The sequence below is a fragment of the Humulus lupulus genome, chromosome 5, assembly GCF_963169125.1.
Source record: "Humulus lupulus chromosome 5, drHumLupu1.1, whole genome shotgun sequence".
Classification (NCBI taxonomy): Eukaryota; Viridiplantae; Streptophyta; class Magnoliopsida; order Rosales; family Cannabaceae; genus Humulus; species Humulus lupulus.
Genome location: NC_084797.1, coordinates 222,562,403 through 222,580,736, shown reverse-complemented (window position 1 = coordinate 222,580,736; position 18,334 = coordinate 222,562,403). Strand labels below are relative to the sequence as shown.

The 18,334-nt window shown below is 37.0% G+C and overlaps 1 non-coding gene across 1 annotated transcript; it reads right to left on the bottom strand.

Annotated features, from left to right (window-relative positions):
- Positions 1 to 17,606: 17,606 nt before the first annotated feature.
- On the bottom strand, positions 17,607 to 17,680 carry TRNAN-GUU (transfer RNA asparagine (anticodon GUU)). The gene has a single exon. It is a non-coding gene; the product is annotated as a tRNA-Asn (tRNA).
- Between the last annotated feature and the right edge of the window lie 654 nt (positions 17,681 to 18,334).

Sequence of the window (18,334 nt, the reverse complement as noted above, 5' to 3'; positions counted from 1 at the left end):
TCACTCCGAGTCAAGTATAAATCCCGTTGTGATTTTCCCACTAGCTTTCCTCCTAGGATCGTCTCGTGCTGAGTAACCCTAGCATAACCAAATAATAATGAAACACCACACACATATCACATATATGCCAAATATGCCCGAAATGGCCAAAATATGAAAATCACCCAATTAGTCAAAAATGGGTTTACATGCATATACTCATTTAATAACATAATAAATCAATTATGGCCCTCCCAGCCTCCTAATCAAGGTCCTAAACCTTATTAGAAAATTTGGGGCATTACAGAAAAGAAGATGCATCTTGTTGACATTGGTAGTAACCATCAATCCATTTAAGCCCTCTTCAACTGTGTAGTCCCATACCTACATAGTCTTAGAATCATCACACTTGACCTTCCTCAGGCGATGTGGGATTGCACAGCTTTACCCAGTCTTTCCCCTTACGGGTCACGGGATACTAACTGTCACAATCACCCCCCTTAGGGGTCCAACGTCCTCGTCGGCCACACTTCCGGCTGGTTCAAGGCTCTGATATAATTTGTAACGCCCCACGTCACTATGGCTGCTTCCTAGAATGACGAATGGCCCTACAAACCAACACGAGTCTTTCCAGTGTGCTTTGTCCTCACTCGCACGCTTCCTGGGAAAACTTCCCAGGAGGTCACCCCATCTTGAGATTACTCCAGGTCAAGCATGCTTAACTTTGGAGTTATCAAGTGATGGGCTACCGAAAAGAAGATGCAACTTGTTGGCATAGGTAGTACCCATCAATTCATTTAAGTATTCTTCAACTGTGTAGTCCCATACCTACACAGTCTTAGAATCATCACACTTGACCTCCCCCAAGCAGTGTGGGACTGCACAGCTTTACCCGGTCTTTCCCCTTACAGATCACGGGATATTGATTGTCACATTATTCATATTAATAAATTTGCCCAAAGATTCTTTTTTATTCTCTAAATCTCATATCTCTGTACAATTTTTCAAAAATTGACCTAGTCAACTATAAAAATCCTAATTGATAATTAAATCAATTAATTGAAACATTCTAGATGATTTACTCAAAGGTGATGTGAGGACCAAGGATCCATGAATACAAGCTACAATAAATTTCCGTGAGTTTATTTATTAAATAAATTATCTCACAAGTTATTAATTCCTCATGACTCCACTATAGATTTAGAATTGAACTCTCGAATTTATAGAACATATTTTTCAAACCACAAATACATTATCCATTGTTATGACCATTATAGTCAGTCAATCCTCTATCGATGACTTACTAATGAGCCGGGTGCAAATTACCATTTTACCTCTTATTTGTATTTTCTTTAACTCCCACGAAGTCCTCTATAGATGATAAATACATGAACTTAATCACAGATATGAGCGCTCAATCATTTACCATTTTAGACTAAGTTATTAAGGAAGTCATCTTTTCACCTCTCATACGGGAGCTATAGATTTCATATCTATGATTAATACTCCCACTCAATTACATTGTTAAATCTCCAAGATGTAAGTATGGGCTAGACCATAGGGTAATCTGGTAACGAACAAGTCAAAAGATTTAATAAATATAATTAGCAGAATATTATCACTTAGAATTAAGATCAACATGACCTATGGTCAACATTGTGACATTGAATAGATTCGATAACAACGATACTTATTTATCGATCAATAATCAATATCAATCCTAGTCCAATGTATCCATATACATCTGATCTTATCTACTTGGTCAATGTCTTGGATAAGACATCATACCTCGAATGTGTAAGTAGATCATATTGTAGATTACCAGATCAGTGAAAATCCAATGCACTGACTTAATCTTAGGACTCGTTCTTTTGAACATATAATTACAATTATAAACTATTGTGACCTAGTCACTATAATTGTAACTATTTATATGTTCGGGATTTTATAAACGTTTGTATTATTCCAATAATCATGTAATAAAATAAGAAAGCAACACGGTTGTCAAACTAAATGATTTCTACTACTTTTATTTACATTATAAAATCGTGTTACATGTCCGTCATGGTTTTATAAGGGCATAAAACCTAACAAACTCCCACTTGCTCTTTTAAAACAAATGGGACATGTTTCTCAAAACCACTTATTCTACATGCTTCACAATTATGCTTTATGCTTCTATCTTTGTAAAGGGATACGAAAGATTGTTGTCCAATGCTATCTTCATCACCTTCACTTCAACCTTTTGCCACACATCCCCGATAATGTGGTACTTTCTATACGCTTTACTCTTTTTGTTGCTTCGATTTTCTTTCGAATTTATTATTTCCTCATTATTGTCACTTGACAAAATGAGTGGTTTATCAATTTTTGGAATAACACCGAGATCTGAATAGAACTTCCTCTGCCTGACCATTTCTTTAGCCGCCACTAACGCAGCTACGTACTCAGCCTTCAAGGTGGAATCTGAAATGACAGATAGCCTAACCCTTCTCCAAATCATATCTCCACCCGAAATAGACTTCCTGTCATCAACATCAGTCTAAAATCTGAATCTGTGTAGCCTAACAGGTTTAAAGATCCACCTGAATAAACTAACATATAGTCTCTAGTCCATCTAAGATACCGACCCCTACCTTTTGTTCATTTCCAAGGTTTTATTGGCACTTGCTAACCATTGCCACTACATAGCAGATCTCCAGTCATAGCACACAGCATAGCATGCATTAGAATTATAATTGCAATTGCATAATGAATTCGTTTAATATTTTCTTTATCTTGAGGAGTCTGTGGAGACTGCTGCTTAGAAATATAAATTCCATGTCAAGACGCTAAACATCCTTTCTCGGAATTTGTTATGGAGTAATGCCCAAGCACCTCACCTAAGTAGCCGCTTGAATAGAGCCAAAATTCAGTTCTTTCTATCCTTGATGATCTGGATACCAAGAACACGACTTGCTACAACGAAATCTAAAATTTCATTTCCAGCCAATTCTTTATGCCTGATAATTTCTTGACATTGTTTCCAATGAGTATGATATCATCTACATAAAGGATTAAGAACACCACAATGTTTTTTCCTTGAGTTCTTTAAACACAAGGCTCAACTACATTTTGTTCAAAACCATAGGTCTTAATGTTTCCATTAAACCTTAAGTTTCAGGAGCGCGAACCTTGTTTAAGCCCACAGATTGACCTACTCAGCTTGCCGACTTTCCTGTCCTGCTACTTTAAATCATTCTAATCGATCCATGTTAATGGTCTCATCAATATAGCCATTCAAAATGCTTCTTTGATGCCCATTTGCCTTATCTCTTAATCAACAGTTGTGGCTATGGATAAGAGTATACTAAATGAATTTTATCATGGCTACCCGAGAAAAAGTTTTCTCTAAGTCGACTTTCTTTCTCTGCCACGAGTCGAGTCTTAAATGTCTCATCCTTTCCATCAACTCTCATTTTCTTCTTATAGATCCACTTGCACCCCATGGGCCTAAAGTCCAATGGTGCATCTACAAGATCTCAAACAAATTTAGAGTACTTAGATTCAATTTCCTAGTACTTGGCTTCAAGTTAAAGATCCCTTTCAGATTTACCCATTGCTTATTTAAAGGTCAACAAATCATTGTTACTTGTGTCCCCAACCAGCTTGAAAGTTTCACTATCCATCTCATAGGTATCGGGTTCCGAGAAAGCCTCCCACTATGATGACACGCCGTAACTTTCTGACTTGGATTAGTGGTTTCTAAATCTACATTGTTTTCATCGACTTCCGTTGGTGAAGATGGTACAATAGGTTATCATTTTTCATCTAATACTATTTTTCTACGAGGCTTGAAATTCATTATGAAGTAGTTATCCATAAGAGTAGTGTTTGTAGAGCCAAACATTTTCTTGTCTACTAGACTATGAAACATAACCCCCTGAGTACCTTTAGGATAGCCAACAAACAAGCAAACCTCAGTTTTTTGTTCTAGCTTTCCTACCTTTTTCCTCAGGACACGAGCAGGACACCCCCAAATTCCATAATGACATAAACCAAGTTCACGACCATTCCATAGTTCTAGTGGTGTCTTGGAGACATCTTTGAGACAGCACAACATTTAAAAAATGTCACATGCAGTCTAGGAAGTATGTACCCAGAAAATATCTGGGTAAGAATTCGGTAGAGTTGAATAGCTTATCATAGAACACACATTTTTATAAACGAGCGATTCATATTGTTTAACAACACCGTTTATTGCGGAGGCCCTGGGGAAGTTGCTTTAGACACTTTTTCAAGTTCAATTAAATGATCTTGGTTCTGATTATCAAAATATCCTCCACCCCAATCAGATCACAAGATTTTTAGCGTTTTACCTAATTTGGTTTTAAAGCCATAGCAATGAATTCTTTGAACTTCTTAACAAATTTTCAGAATTCCTATGCTTTAGGTACTTACATGAGTGTCTAGAGAAATCGCCTATAACCACCCCTCGCTTGAACATTCATTTGTCCCCAGACCTCTGAATATACTAGTCCTAGTGATTCTTTGGCCCTTTCTTCTATAACAGAGAATGGACGCTTTGTCATTTTTCCCTATAGACTAGTTTCACATACAGGTAGGTCACCCTAGGTGAGTTCCCTCAAAGGACCAACCTTTGTTAGTCTTTGAATCCTATCATAGAAAATATGACCTAAGCGAAGATGCCAAATGTACGTCATTTTTAATGCTATTAACCTTTTGTCGTTTAATAGTCCTAGGTTTAGCTATCTTAACAACTCATTATTTAGTACACAGGGTTCATTTGGTTGCAATAGGTATAGCCCATTTTCCATACATCCACTCCATAATTCACATCCATTTAAAGAAATAGGATTTTATTACTTGTGAAAGTAACTAAAAATTGTTGTTGATGTAATAAGGAAAACTGAAATTAAAATTTTCACTGAAAATCGAAATAAAGTAAACATTGTCTTAAACCAATATATTTATTTACAAAATTCATTCAAGCTTATCATTTTTCCTTGTCTGATACGAACAACCCTTGTCGGATTCCAAGCTTTAGCTTTTCATTCTTCACGACTTTCCCAATACTAAAATGTTGTAAAAAAAATACATGCATGTGTTAGTAGATCATGATTCAACGATCTAAAACCGAAGAATCAACCTCTAAAAGCACATACATCCAAGATAAATATCATTATCTTGGGTTCCATATGCCTTGAGTACCGAGAAATCTTGTGCCAATTCTCAGTCTTCTTGCTCTTGGAAACACTCCCCTTTTTGTGTACTCATAATTAGGCCTTGCTCAAAGATGCTTTGCAGCTAGGGCTGAGCAACGGTCGGTTAAGTCATTTTTTTACAAAAAAAAAAAATCCAGATTTTTATTTTCGGTGCTTTACTTGTGGAACCGAAAACCGACCGACCTAAAAAGTTATGAGAAAAAACTGGCCAACCAAACTATCGGTTTAAACTGTCCGAAACCATTTTTTTTAGAAAAAATATATATTGAACATATATGTATAAATATGACAAAAAAACTTAATTAGTGACACCAACTCCATCCTCTTTCCAACCATGCATCAGTACAAGTTGTGAGTCTCTTTACCCATTTCCGTACTACTAAGTTTCGTTAATATACATCTTTCAAAAAATATCATTAATATATATAATATTATATATAAATGAGTCTTTTATTACCCTTATTTGTTCGTATATAAATATTTATATACACTTATATATTAACAAATAACAAACAAGAAAATCATCAATACATATAATTTAAAACCAAAATACTAATGTTCAACAAATCTCGTTCATATAAATATTAAAGTGTATAAAGAAAAATAACACCTTCAAAGCAGCAACTCCTTAAGCTTTGCTGTCAAAGATTCCATACCCAAACTGATGAGAGAAATCTTTATATCTATTAACTTCTTTATACATACATATGGAAAGTAAGAGCTCAGAGAAAGTATGTACCACAGAAATAAGAGGTCGGTCAAGTAGTGTGACTGTTGCAAGAACTGTTAGATTTGGGTTTTATCAGACCTAGTTTCTCACCTTGGGGTGCACTAGCTCTGTTTGTGAAAAAGAAGGATGGTTCTCTGAGAATGTGTATTGATTACAGAGAACTGAATAAGCTGACAATTAAGAACAAGTATCCTTTGCCAAGGATAGATGATCTGTTTGATCAGTTGCAAGGTAAGAAGGTATTCTCTAAGATCGACCTTCGTTCTAGTTATCATCAGTTGAGGGTCAAGGAGGGAGACATACCGAAGACTGCTTTTCATACCAGGTATGGGCATTATGAGTTTTTAGTCATGTCATTTGGATTGACTAATGCCCCTGCTGCTTTTATGGATCTGATGAACAGAGTATTCAAGGATTATCTGGACCAGTTTGTGATCGTCTTCATCGATGATATTCTGGTATATTCTCAGACTGAGTCAGAGCATGAGCAGCATCTGAGGTTGGTTCTACAAAGACTGAGGGAACACAGATTGTTTGCAAAGTTTAAGAAATGTGAGTTCTAGTTGTCTCAGGTATCCTTTCTTGGACATATTGTCAGTAAGGATGGGATTAAGGTAGATCCAGCAAAGATTGAAGCGGTCAGAGATTGGCCAAGGCCAAAGAATGCTTCTAAGGTTAGAACTTTCCTTGGATTGGCAGGTTATTATAGGCGTTTCGTGGAAGGGTTCTCAAAGATTGCTAGTGCTTTGACTGAACTGACACACAAGAGCCAGAAATTTGTGTGGTCAGATAAATGTGAGAACAGCTTCCAGGAACTGAAGCAGAGGTTGATTACAGCTCCGATCCTGAGTCTTCTGATAGATCAGGAGAAGTTTGTGATTTACTGTGATGCTTCTCATCAGGGTTTGGGCTGTGTTCTGATGCAGTCAGAGAAGGTAGTCGCTTATGCTTCTCATCAATTGAAGGAGTATGAAAAGATATATCCTACTCATGATTTAGAGTTGGCGGCTGTGGTTTTTGCTTTAAAGATATGGTGGCATTATCTCTATGGAGAGAAGTGTGAGATCTATACAGACCACAAGAGCCTGAAGTACTTCTTCACCCAGAAAGATCTTAATATGAGGCAAAGGCATTGGCTGGAGTTAGTAAAAGATTATGATTATGAAATTCTGTATCATCCAGGAAAAGCCAACGTGGTAGCTGATGCTTTAAGCCGGAAGGGTCCGGGACAGATTCATGGTATGAGGCTGATAGCCAGGGAGTTAGCAGATGATATGACCAGAGCTGGTATAGAGTTGCTGGTGGGCCAGTTGGCTAACATTACGCTACAGTCTACACTGTTGGAGAGGATCAAGGAGGGTCAGTTGAGTGATCCACAGCTGATTAAGATCAGAGAGGATGTTCTGGCTGGAGCATCCAGAGATTATACAGTGCCTGAGATAGGCTTGCTGAGATACAAGGGGCGGATATGTGTTCCGCTGGACACTGCTTTGAGGCGAAAGATTCTGGATGAATCTCATACTACACCTTACTCTTTGCATCTAGGCACCACGAAAATGTATCAGGATGTGAGATCGTTGTATTGGTGGCCAGGGATGAAGAGAGATGTAGTAGAGTATGTGGTTAAGTGCTTGACTTGTCAACAGGTCAAGGCTGAGCATCAGAGGCCGGCAGGGTTATTGCAGCCTCTGGATATCCCAGAGTGGAAATGGGAAGACATCACAATGGACTTTGTGGTGGGCTTACCCAGGACTGTTGGTCAGCATGCTTCTATTTGGGTGATAGTAGATCGCTACACCAAGTCAGCTCACTTCTTGCCAGTGAGGACTACTTATACAGTTGACTAGTATGCAGATCTCTATGTGAGAGAGATCGTGCGTCTCCATGGAGCACCTAGGTCGATCGTGTTGGATCGGGACCCTACTTTCGCTTCCAAGTTCTGGGGGAGTTTGCAGAAGGCCATGGGGACACAACTGAAGTTCAGTACTGCTTATCATCCTCAGACAGATGGGTAATCTGAGAGGACGATCCAGATTCTGGAAGACATGCTGAGAGCATGTGTGCTGGACTTTGGTGGGTCTTGGAGTAAGTATCTACCTTTGATAGAGTTCTCCTACAACAACAGTTATCAATCTACCATTGGAGTTGCATCTTATGAGATGTTGTATGGTAGGAAATGCAGATCTCCCATTCATTGGGATGAGATAGGTGAAAGGAGATACTTAGGTCCTGAGGCAGTTCAATGGACCAGTGAGGCCATTGAGAAGATTAGAGCTTGGATGCTCGCTTCTCAGAGTAGACAGAAGAGCTATGCAGATCCCAAGCGCAGGAACGTGGAGTTTCAAGTGGGAGACTATGTTTTCCTTAGATTCTCGCCATGGAAAGGGGTGAGAAGGTTTGGGAAGAAAGGCAAGCTGAGTCCTAGATTTGTAGGTCCATTTGAAATCCTGGAGAGGGTTGGTCAGGTGGCTTACAGATTAGCTTTGCCTCCGTCGTTGTCAGCCGTACATAATGTATTTCATGTTTCAGCTCTTCGGAGGTATGTATCTGATGTGAGCCATATTTTGAGTTATGAGGATCTGGAGCTTGAGCCAGATCTCTCCTTTGAGGAGCAGCCAGTTCAGATACTTGACAGAAAGGATAAGGTCCTCAGGAATAAGACGATACCTTTGGTTAAGGTGTTGTGGAGGAACAGCAAGGTCGAGGAAGCTACCTGGGAGCTGGAGTCAGATATGCAGAGTCAGTATCCCGAGCTGTTCAGGTAAATTTCGAGGATGAAATTTCTGTAAAGAGGGGATAGTTGTAATGCCCCAAATTCTTCGATGTGTTTTAATGACGGGAATAGTAGGCCGGGAGGGCCATACTTGCTTAATTATGTCATTAATTGATAGAATGCATGCATATGTGAATTATATTACAATATGATGTTAAATGCATGCATGTGGGTCCACGTTTTAATTACAGGGGTGTGATGGTAATTTGGCCCGTTGAGGGCATAATTGTATAATAGTATGCATGTCGGTGATATATTGTTGAGACCATATTATAATGTGGGTTTGTTCGAGCTATTCGGCATGAGACGATCTTGGATTATTGATTAGCGGTCTAGTCATAACAGGTTTAAGTTCGGGGCTCGGGATGAGTCTCGGGGTGATTATAATGATTAGAGCGTTATCGGGAGTTAAAGGGTAATGGGATATGAATTATTAGTGTTTGAGATTATCGAGAATAGCGGGAATTGGAGAGCGTTAATTATGATTAACGAGATAGGTTGGAAAGGACAATTTTGCCCTTGGGAGATTTTAGAAACCCTTAAGTGACCTAGGGGTATAATGGTCTTTTCACCCCTAGGATTAGTATAAACTCTTTATGGCTGTAGAAATGAAGAAGAAAAACAGAGTGTGATCAAGAGCTTACCCGTACCTTCCTTCTCCTCCATTTCCTTTGTGAATTTTTGGAGCACTTGTTGAGGATTCAAGCTTGGGAAGTAGACCTTGGGAGTTTGGGAGAGTGTTCTACCATTGAAGAGCATCACAACCTGAGTTTGAGGTAAGTTTCTAGCCACTAGTTCCCTGGTTTGCTCTATTTTGGTGTTTAGTTTCAGCTTGTGATTTTGTTGTGGATAGTTGGAATTAATGGAAGTTTTGGTTGGGATTTAACTTGGGTTTTGATGAGGGTGTGATATAGATCAAGTTTAGGGGTTGTATTGAATGTTTGAGTGGTGTTTGAGCTTGGATTGAAAGGTTGGTTCCAAGGGAAATTGTAAGGGAAGAAAAACCAGAGTGTTAGCTGAACTGAAGGTTAGGCCGCGGCTCTTGAGGGGTGCTGAAGGAGGCCGCCTCTGTTTGAGGGGCGGGCCGTGGCATGGTCAAGGAGGGTCGCGGCCCTTAGTGGAATTTTGGCCAAAAATGAGTTTTTGGCTTGGGGATTCAATCCTTAGGCCTCGGGATCGATCCTACTACTCGGTTTAGTAGGATTCGATGTCCCGGAGGCTAGGTTTTGGTTTGGGAACCCTATGTTATTCATTTTATTGATGGAATCCCATAATTGGTTATGACCAGGTAACCGATAAGGAACCAAAAGGTCGATCGTTCTCAGGAGTCGTTCTTATTATTATCTCTCGCTCGAACAGGAGGTAAGAAAACTGCACCCTGTGTATATATGACATACGTGATTGTCATTAAGGCATGTTGATTGATAAATGTGGACATGGATTGCATATTAAATGCTAGGGAATGTTGTTTACTTGTATATGGTACTGACTAGTCAGGGACACTGACCTAAGAGTCAGAAACGGCATAAGCGTCTTGAACGCAGGGCCGAATGAAGATTAGATCTAATCGATATCAGCGTTGAATGGCTCTAAGGCATTAACGCTGGACCGACCCTAAGGTCGATGAACTTATAAGCGCTTGCCTAGTCTAAGACTAGTTACTAGAGCCAGGGTCTAAGGCCCAGGTGACCGTTTGTCACATGGCTAGGGAACGATGTTCCAAGGTTATGACTCTATGGTCATGAGGAGGGTTATGTTGGTGACTAATCACCATGCACCTATCCTATTTGAGCTTATAAAAGGTTCACTTTTCTGTTAAGCCCCGGTGACCCTATCGTTACAAGGCTAAAGGGAGCTATACTTAACTTAGTGACTTTTGTGACTGTCACCTATTTGTTTGTACTGATAGTCCTGAATGATTATTATGATCATTGTTGATATTATATCATGCTTTATTGTGTTTTCTTGCTAGGCCTTAGGTCATGGGTGCTATGTGGTGCAGGTAAAGGGAAAGAAAAGCTCACCCAACCTTGAGTGGAGAGCTTAGGTGGTGATGTGTACATATGCGGCCGCTTGACCACCACGGCCAATGTGTTCTCAGAGGAACTAGGGGGTTTACCCTATTTTTGCCGCTTAGGTCGGCGGGTTTGTAATTTTGAAACAGTAATGACCATTTTGAGTTGTAAATAACTGGTAAATGTTCTTGTGGGCCCATGAACAGTTTTATGTACTTAATAAAATATATCATTTCTTTTTTATTGATTTTCCACCTTGGCATGTTAATAACACTTAGATCACATTTTTAACCAAATGACTCGAGTAGCGGGTCAAATTTTCAGTTCAACATTCACCGTAATGGTTCTGGGGTATCTAGGGCGTTACAAAAATACTAAAACATTTATCTTCTATTTCTTAGGTACTTTAACTAGCCATGAACTTATGTGTCCCGGTAGGCGAGAGTCACAAATATTCACTTAGTTAAATAGAGAAACATCTCAATTAATAAAACGCCCTAGACTTTTATTAACTACCTATCCATCCGATCGAAGTAATGAAAACCCATGTGTCCCGGTAGGCAAGAGTCACAAATATTTCTTACTTTATGAGTTTGACCCACAGTTTTGATTATTATAGACTTAATTCCTATAGTCACCATAGGGATGAGTCTATAGAAGGTCCATCTATAACCATTTATCCTAAGAAATTTAACTATGTTAAGAAGTCCAGTGAACACCTTCCATATGAAGACGAAATCAAAGCGTCATGAGATCCCACTGAACTCTAACCTTGTTAAATCAACGATGGAGATCCAATTCAGATTTTAAAACTCATTATTAAATCTTTTAGTTATTTATTCTTTTGAAAACTATCAACTTAGGTTTGTCAAAGTATTAAAATAATCAATAAGCCAACTTAGATTTGCCAAATTATTAAAATAATCAATAAACCAACATAGGTTTGCCAAATTATTAAAATAATCAAAAAACAAACTCAGGTTTGCCAAATTATTAATATAATTAATAAACAATAGTTTATAATTTTCCCATTAATTCTAAAATTATCCATTGAAAATTAATCCAAAAAATTAGAATTAATTTGTTTATAATCAATTATTAGGTCCAACTAAAAATATTAACCTAATACAATTAAGTCTAACTTAGGTAAATGGACCTTAACAATTCGAGCTTGTACGGAGGAGAGTTGGGTTACGTCAGACCCACTACTAAGGCTCCCTAACTTTCATACATAGTCCCAAACGACAGGAATTTGAACATTCATTTTATTAATTGTTATTCAATTGATTAGTCCCAATTTAGTAATGCAAAGCAAATGTGCTTTCACAATGGAACCACCTACTAGAGAGGAATTTAAACTTGACATGTTCAATTGGGCTTAAATAAAATCTAACATTTTATGAAAGTTTTATTTGAGTTTTCCTATTTTTTACAAACAAAAATGGGTCATCATTATACTTATATTTAAAGCCCAAATGCAAAAATATATTAATAATGATGCATGATATGTTAACAATTGGATGGGTCTAGCATATCAATCTATATGACATGTTACTTATTTATGACATTTATTTCCAAAATAAATAATTTTGCCAAAAAAAAAATCTTAACTAACCAACAATGATTAGGCATTTATCTATTTAAAAATAATTAATTAAATACAAGAATTTATAAGAAAAAATTCAATTAATTAATTAAATTTAAACTTGATTGTTAAGTTTAGAAAATATCCCACAAAATAAGGAAACTAAAAAAATAATAATTTATTTATTAACCATAAATAATTTGAAATTTAATTTTTTTTTTAAATACCACTTTCCAAAAAAATATCAATTTTTGAAATTTATGGTTTAAAAATTATAATTTTTTTTTAGCACCACACGCACACACACGCACGCAGCTGTCCTCGCGCACACACCAGGCGCATAGCGCACACCCAACGTGTGCCCATCATGCTTTTTCACCCCAAAATGCAAACATTCGACTTCTTGTGCCAAAAATCATTCCAAACTTGAGGAAAGGAAGAAAATTTATTCAAGCAACATTCACAAAACAGATACAAAACTAGCAGTAGCTAACAGCTACAGCAAACACAAGAAAGGAAGAGTTAAAGGGAGTTTATAAGGCCAATTACATCTCTTTCTCGTTTCTTTGCCTTAGTACAATTAATTCCCTTCACTCTAACTTTGATAGCTAATTTAATAGATAAACTAACTACCTACATCGAGCTACAACACAAATCAAACACACACCTATTTCTATTACACCAAACTGAATAAAACACTGTTGAAAGAATAGCATTCGACACCGAAGACAGCAAGTCGGAACAGGCTTTGGTGCACCAAATCTTCCAGACTTCAATGTTAGAAGGCCAGCCACTAAAACCAAACCAGGAACTAACATCCTGCAGAATTTTCTTAGTAAAAGTGCAGTCAAAGAAGAGGTGTTGATGGGTCTCAATGACACTTTCACAAACAGGGCAGTAATAAGAGGCCAGCTCCATTTTTTTCCCAAGATGATCTCGAGTGAGAAGGTGATCATTCATCGCTTGCCAGGAGATAAATCTGTGTTTCGGGACACATAAATGATGCCATATTGCAGAAGCATATTGAGCTTTGCTTGTTGTTATAAGAGAAAGGTAAAAATATTTCGCTTTGAACTTACCTCTTAACCCCGAAGAAGTAACAGCAGCACAATCAATAACATTTCTCAGCTTCAAGAATTTCCAAAAGTACCAGCTTGTGTCATTTTTTAAAGGGACAGACCAGAAACTTTGACCTTTAAGGTAGATCGAATCGATCCATTTGACCCACAGGCAGTCCTGTTTTCTCAAAGTTGCCCAAATGTGCTTGGCCATCATCGCAATGTTCCATTTCCTACCTTCAAAGAAGCCAACTCCTCCATACTTTTTGGGAAGACAGACTTGTTCCCAAGAAGTGAGGTGAAGCTTGCTCCGATTCCCTTTCAACCCCCAAAGAAAATCTCTGCAGCTTTTATCAATGGCAGCAACAACTTTTTGAGGTAAGATGAAGATACTCGTCCAAAAATTCCTAATACCAAGAAGGACTGAATGAATGAGTTGGGCTCGGCCCGCAAAAGAAAGATTCCTGCTCGCCCAAGAATGGAGGTTCCGCTGAATTTTATCAATAATTCCCCCACAGTCTGCAGCTCTCCATTTTGTTGGTCTTAGATGAACTCCAAGATACTTAAGCGGGAAAGAGCCTTCTTCCATTTGAGCAATCTCCAAAAGTTGAGTTTTACAGTCATCATTAATGCCTCCAAAGTATATATGAGACTTTGTGTTGTTGATTGAGAGGCCTGTTGTAGCACAAAAGCTATTAATGGCTGACTGAGTGAGACTCATTGATTCCTCATTACCCTTGCAAAAAATGACTAGATCATCTGCAAAACAGAGATTGACAAGTTTTAAATGTTTACATAAGGGGTGGAAACCAAATCCTTTTTGTTCAGAAGTCTGAAGCAATAGCCGAGTTAGATACTCCATTATCAGAACAAACAAGAGAGGAGATATCGGATCTCCTTGTCGAAGACCATTTTCCCCTCTAAAAGTGCCATGAAGCTGACTATTGAGCATCAGCGAATAAGAGGTTCCCTTTAAACAAAACAGCACCTAATGAATGAATCTCGAAGGGAAGCAAAGACCCTTGAGAAGGTCAGCCACAAACTGCCAATCAACTGTGTCGTAAGCTTTACTAAGGTCGATCTTCATAATGCATCTTGCTGAAATGTTTTTCCTCGTATAACCCTTGAGCAAGTCCTGAAAAATAAGGATATTATGAGCCAGGAGACGATTTTTAATGAAAGACCCTTGCTTACTGTGGATCAATGAAGGAAGGACTTCAGACAAACGAGAACATAACATTTTTTAGATGCATTTATAGAACGTATTGCAGCAAGCAATAGGTTTATAATCTGCTGTAGTATTTGGGGAATCAATCTTCGGGATGAGGGAGATAACAGTCTCATTAAGTTCGTTGGGGAGCACACCATCTCGAAAAAAATTTAGCACTGCCATGCTAATGTCATTTCCTATCTCATTCCATAGACCTTTGAAAAATCCTGCACCAAACCCATCCGGACCGGGGCTCTTAATTGAGTGAATACCAAACATAGCTTCTTTCACTTCTTCCTTAGAGAACGGCCTAATCAGATTGACCTGCTGCATAATAGTAAGCTTTTCACCAAATTTCAGGCAGTTGATATCAATCTTTTTATTGGCCGAACTCTTCTTCCCCATAAAATTCCTGAAGTGATTAAAGTAATGCTCTACCACCTTGTCATAATCATCGATCACCTCATCATTTACTACATAGGAAGTAATTCTATTCTCAGCCCTCCTCTTCTTCATAATAGCATGAAAGTAATGGGAGGTATGTTAGTTTCCTCCAACAAACCAGTAAAATAACATGGCTGCAATTTAATGACGAAAAATCATTCCAAACTTGTTTCTAATAATTTTTAGGGGTTTTATACAATTAATAAACACACACATAAAAAACACCAAACACAATCAATTTTTTTTTTGCAAAAATACATAAAATCTAAACATGCTTCTAGAACATGCAACCATCCAATTTTCTAAACATGTCAAAGTTCATAAACATAACCGTGCATTCAAAACCTCTAGATTTAGGCAACCTAGTCTCTAAGACCAATAGTAGGATCTTGGAATTTAAATCTAGATGCATGCTTCCTATTATTTTTCGAAAAACATAATAGAAATATGGAATAACATGACACACAAATGAACATTAGATTTGTAAATTAACATAAACACTGTAGAAACTTACGAATACGCATCAGAACTGGAGCAATTCCTTCCTTCAATCTCTCTAATTAAGTTTTCTTGCTGAGCCTCGGTTCATGAGTGCTATATGGTGCAGGTAAAGGGAAAAGAAAACTGGACCATCCTTGAGTTGGATAGCTTAGGTGATGATCTGTATATATGCGGCTGCTCGACCACCATGGCTGGGGGTTTACAGAGGAACTAGGGTCAAACCCTATTTTGCCGCTTAGGTCAGCATGTTATAACTTTACATTGTAATTAACCTTTTAAATGTATTTTGGGATCCCATGTATAAAGTAAATATTTTAGTGAAACGTTTCTATCTTTGACCAAAATTTTTAACCCTAAACCATTAATCACATTTAGTTACACGGTTATGGACAAATGACTCGTTTAGCGAGTTTAGCACTATTTAAAATATACAGTGTAACAATCCCTGAGTAGTAGGGCGTTACAGGCGGCGTGTACATACTCAGCCTGCTCGGCCGCCACGATCGAGAAATTTTGGGGAACAATAGTATTTAGTTGAAAACTTTATGCTTAGGTCGACTAATTCTGTATTTTTGGATAAACTTGTACTTATTTGAAACTTTTGTGATCCCCTATAATTACTTAACCTTTTAAATGAAAACTCTAGCTTTTGACCAAAACTTTTGATATTTGAATTATCATTTAACCCTAATTACACTTTTAAGTCAAAATGACTCGCTTAACGAGTTAAGCACGATTTTTAACACACGGTGTAATGGTTCTAACTATTCAGGGTGTTACACCTTCACTCGTCCTGACATCTCTTTTGCCATTAACAAGGTGTACCAATATATGCATTCTCCTACTACATCTCATTGGAAAACTGGCAAACATATTTTACGTTACCTTCGTGGCACACTTCATTTTGGTCTTGTCATTGAACCAATATCTTCATCATCGCTGCTTTGTTACATTGATGCTAATTGGACCTCTTGCTCCGATGATCCTCGTGGTACAAGTGGCGATTGCGTCTAACCTATATCTCTACAGAACCAATGTGTAAAACTGGATGACATTTTGGTAAACCATTTTGTTAGTACTCTCTTAAAAAAAAAACTCACTGTTAGGTTTAAAGTTAGTTTCTTCAATTTTGGTAAACCATTTTGGAGCCATTCATTAATATTTACATATTTTTATTTTTTTTAACAGCAAAATGAAAATAGCTCTTTTTATTTCTATATTTTAGTTTTTAAAATAAGTTATGTTCAAAGTTATATTCGGTAACCATTTTTTAAGAAAAAGTTTTATACTAGTCGACCAAAAAACCCAAATAGCAGTACTTCTTAAATCCATAAACAGATCTATGCCCAAAAGTTGTATTCGCTAGCCTTGAAGATAGGGCTGAGCATAAAATCCGAAAAACCGAAAAAACCGTATACACTGACCTTCCGAACACCGAAAAAATCGAAACCGATTAAACTGAACACCGAAAAAACCGCCATCGGCGCAAACCACCACTGTTCAGTCGGTTTGAAAATTTTGTCCGGACTGACCAGCGTAACCGAAACCGACCGAACAATATAATATATAATAATATAATATTATATACTTATTAATTATTAAATAAAAATACAAAAAAATATGAAATTATGTTCTATATATTTATGTTTTAAAAATTTACAAAAATAGATTCCAACAATCCAAAATTTTTAGTTTTTTAACTAAAACTTTCAAAAAAATAAGAAATTCAGTTTGGTCCGTTTAACCGACCAAACCGCGGTCCAAAACGGTCGGTTTTTTCTTTTAACTGGTTTGGTCGGTCGGTTTTTGAATTGCACCAATCTGGACTGAAAACCGAATTCTGGATTTTATGTTATGAAAAAACCGCCCAAATCGACTGATGCTCACCCCTACTTGAAGATTCCCACCATTTTAAGATTTTCAATTTAATAAATAAAAAGTTATTACAAAACAAAAATATATTTTTATTGTTGTGTTTAAAAAATTTAAAAATTACAAAACACAACCTTTAATTTTCATTCTCACCGTTGTACTAGATTTTTGTGTAATGTTGCACAATTTAATTAAAACGATAAAAAATTATATACGCTAGAGGAAGGGGTTGAACCTTCGACCTTGTGGTTAACAGCCACACGCTCTAACCAACTGAGCTACTCCAGCTAGTTGAATGTCTTGAATAAATGTTAAAATATAAAACATATTAAAAATTCAACCATAGATAAAATCTGTACATAGAACATAAGATTATTAATTAATATATATATTTGTATTTATATATTATTTTTTCGAAAACGACAACTCAGAAAATCTTAATTTGGAGGAATCATAGGTTTACTGTTGAACCCTAGGAACAAGGATGTTAGACGACACAACTCATAACAAACCTTTTTACTGTATGCCAAATCTAATAATCTAAGTAAAGTAATTTCTTTCTCATTGCCTTTGTCATCTTTTGTCCACATACTCTTAGATGATGCAATGCAAATATAGACACCTATTACTAGGAATATATATATATATATATCTTAATAATTAAAATAAAGATTAAGGTATTAATTAATCCCAATTTCAAACACCACCGACATGATTGGATCTTTGTTGTGTTTCTATACTATATCTTGGACACACTCGAGTTATCGAGTTAAGCCCAACTACTGAAAAGCTTTTAAACTTCTCATAATATAGAGTTGCAATTGTGAAATTTAAACTCCGAACATTAAAAAAGATATTCCAATTACTATACCACTATATTACTATATTGATAGTGATTATTGGGAATTTGCCAAAAATAATTAAGATTTAAAAACAAAATAC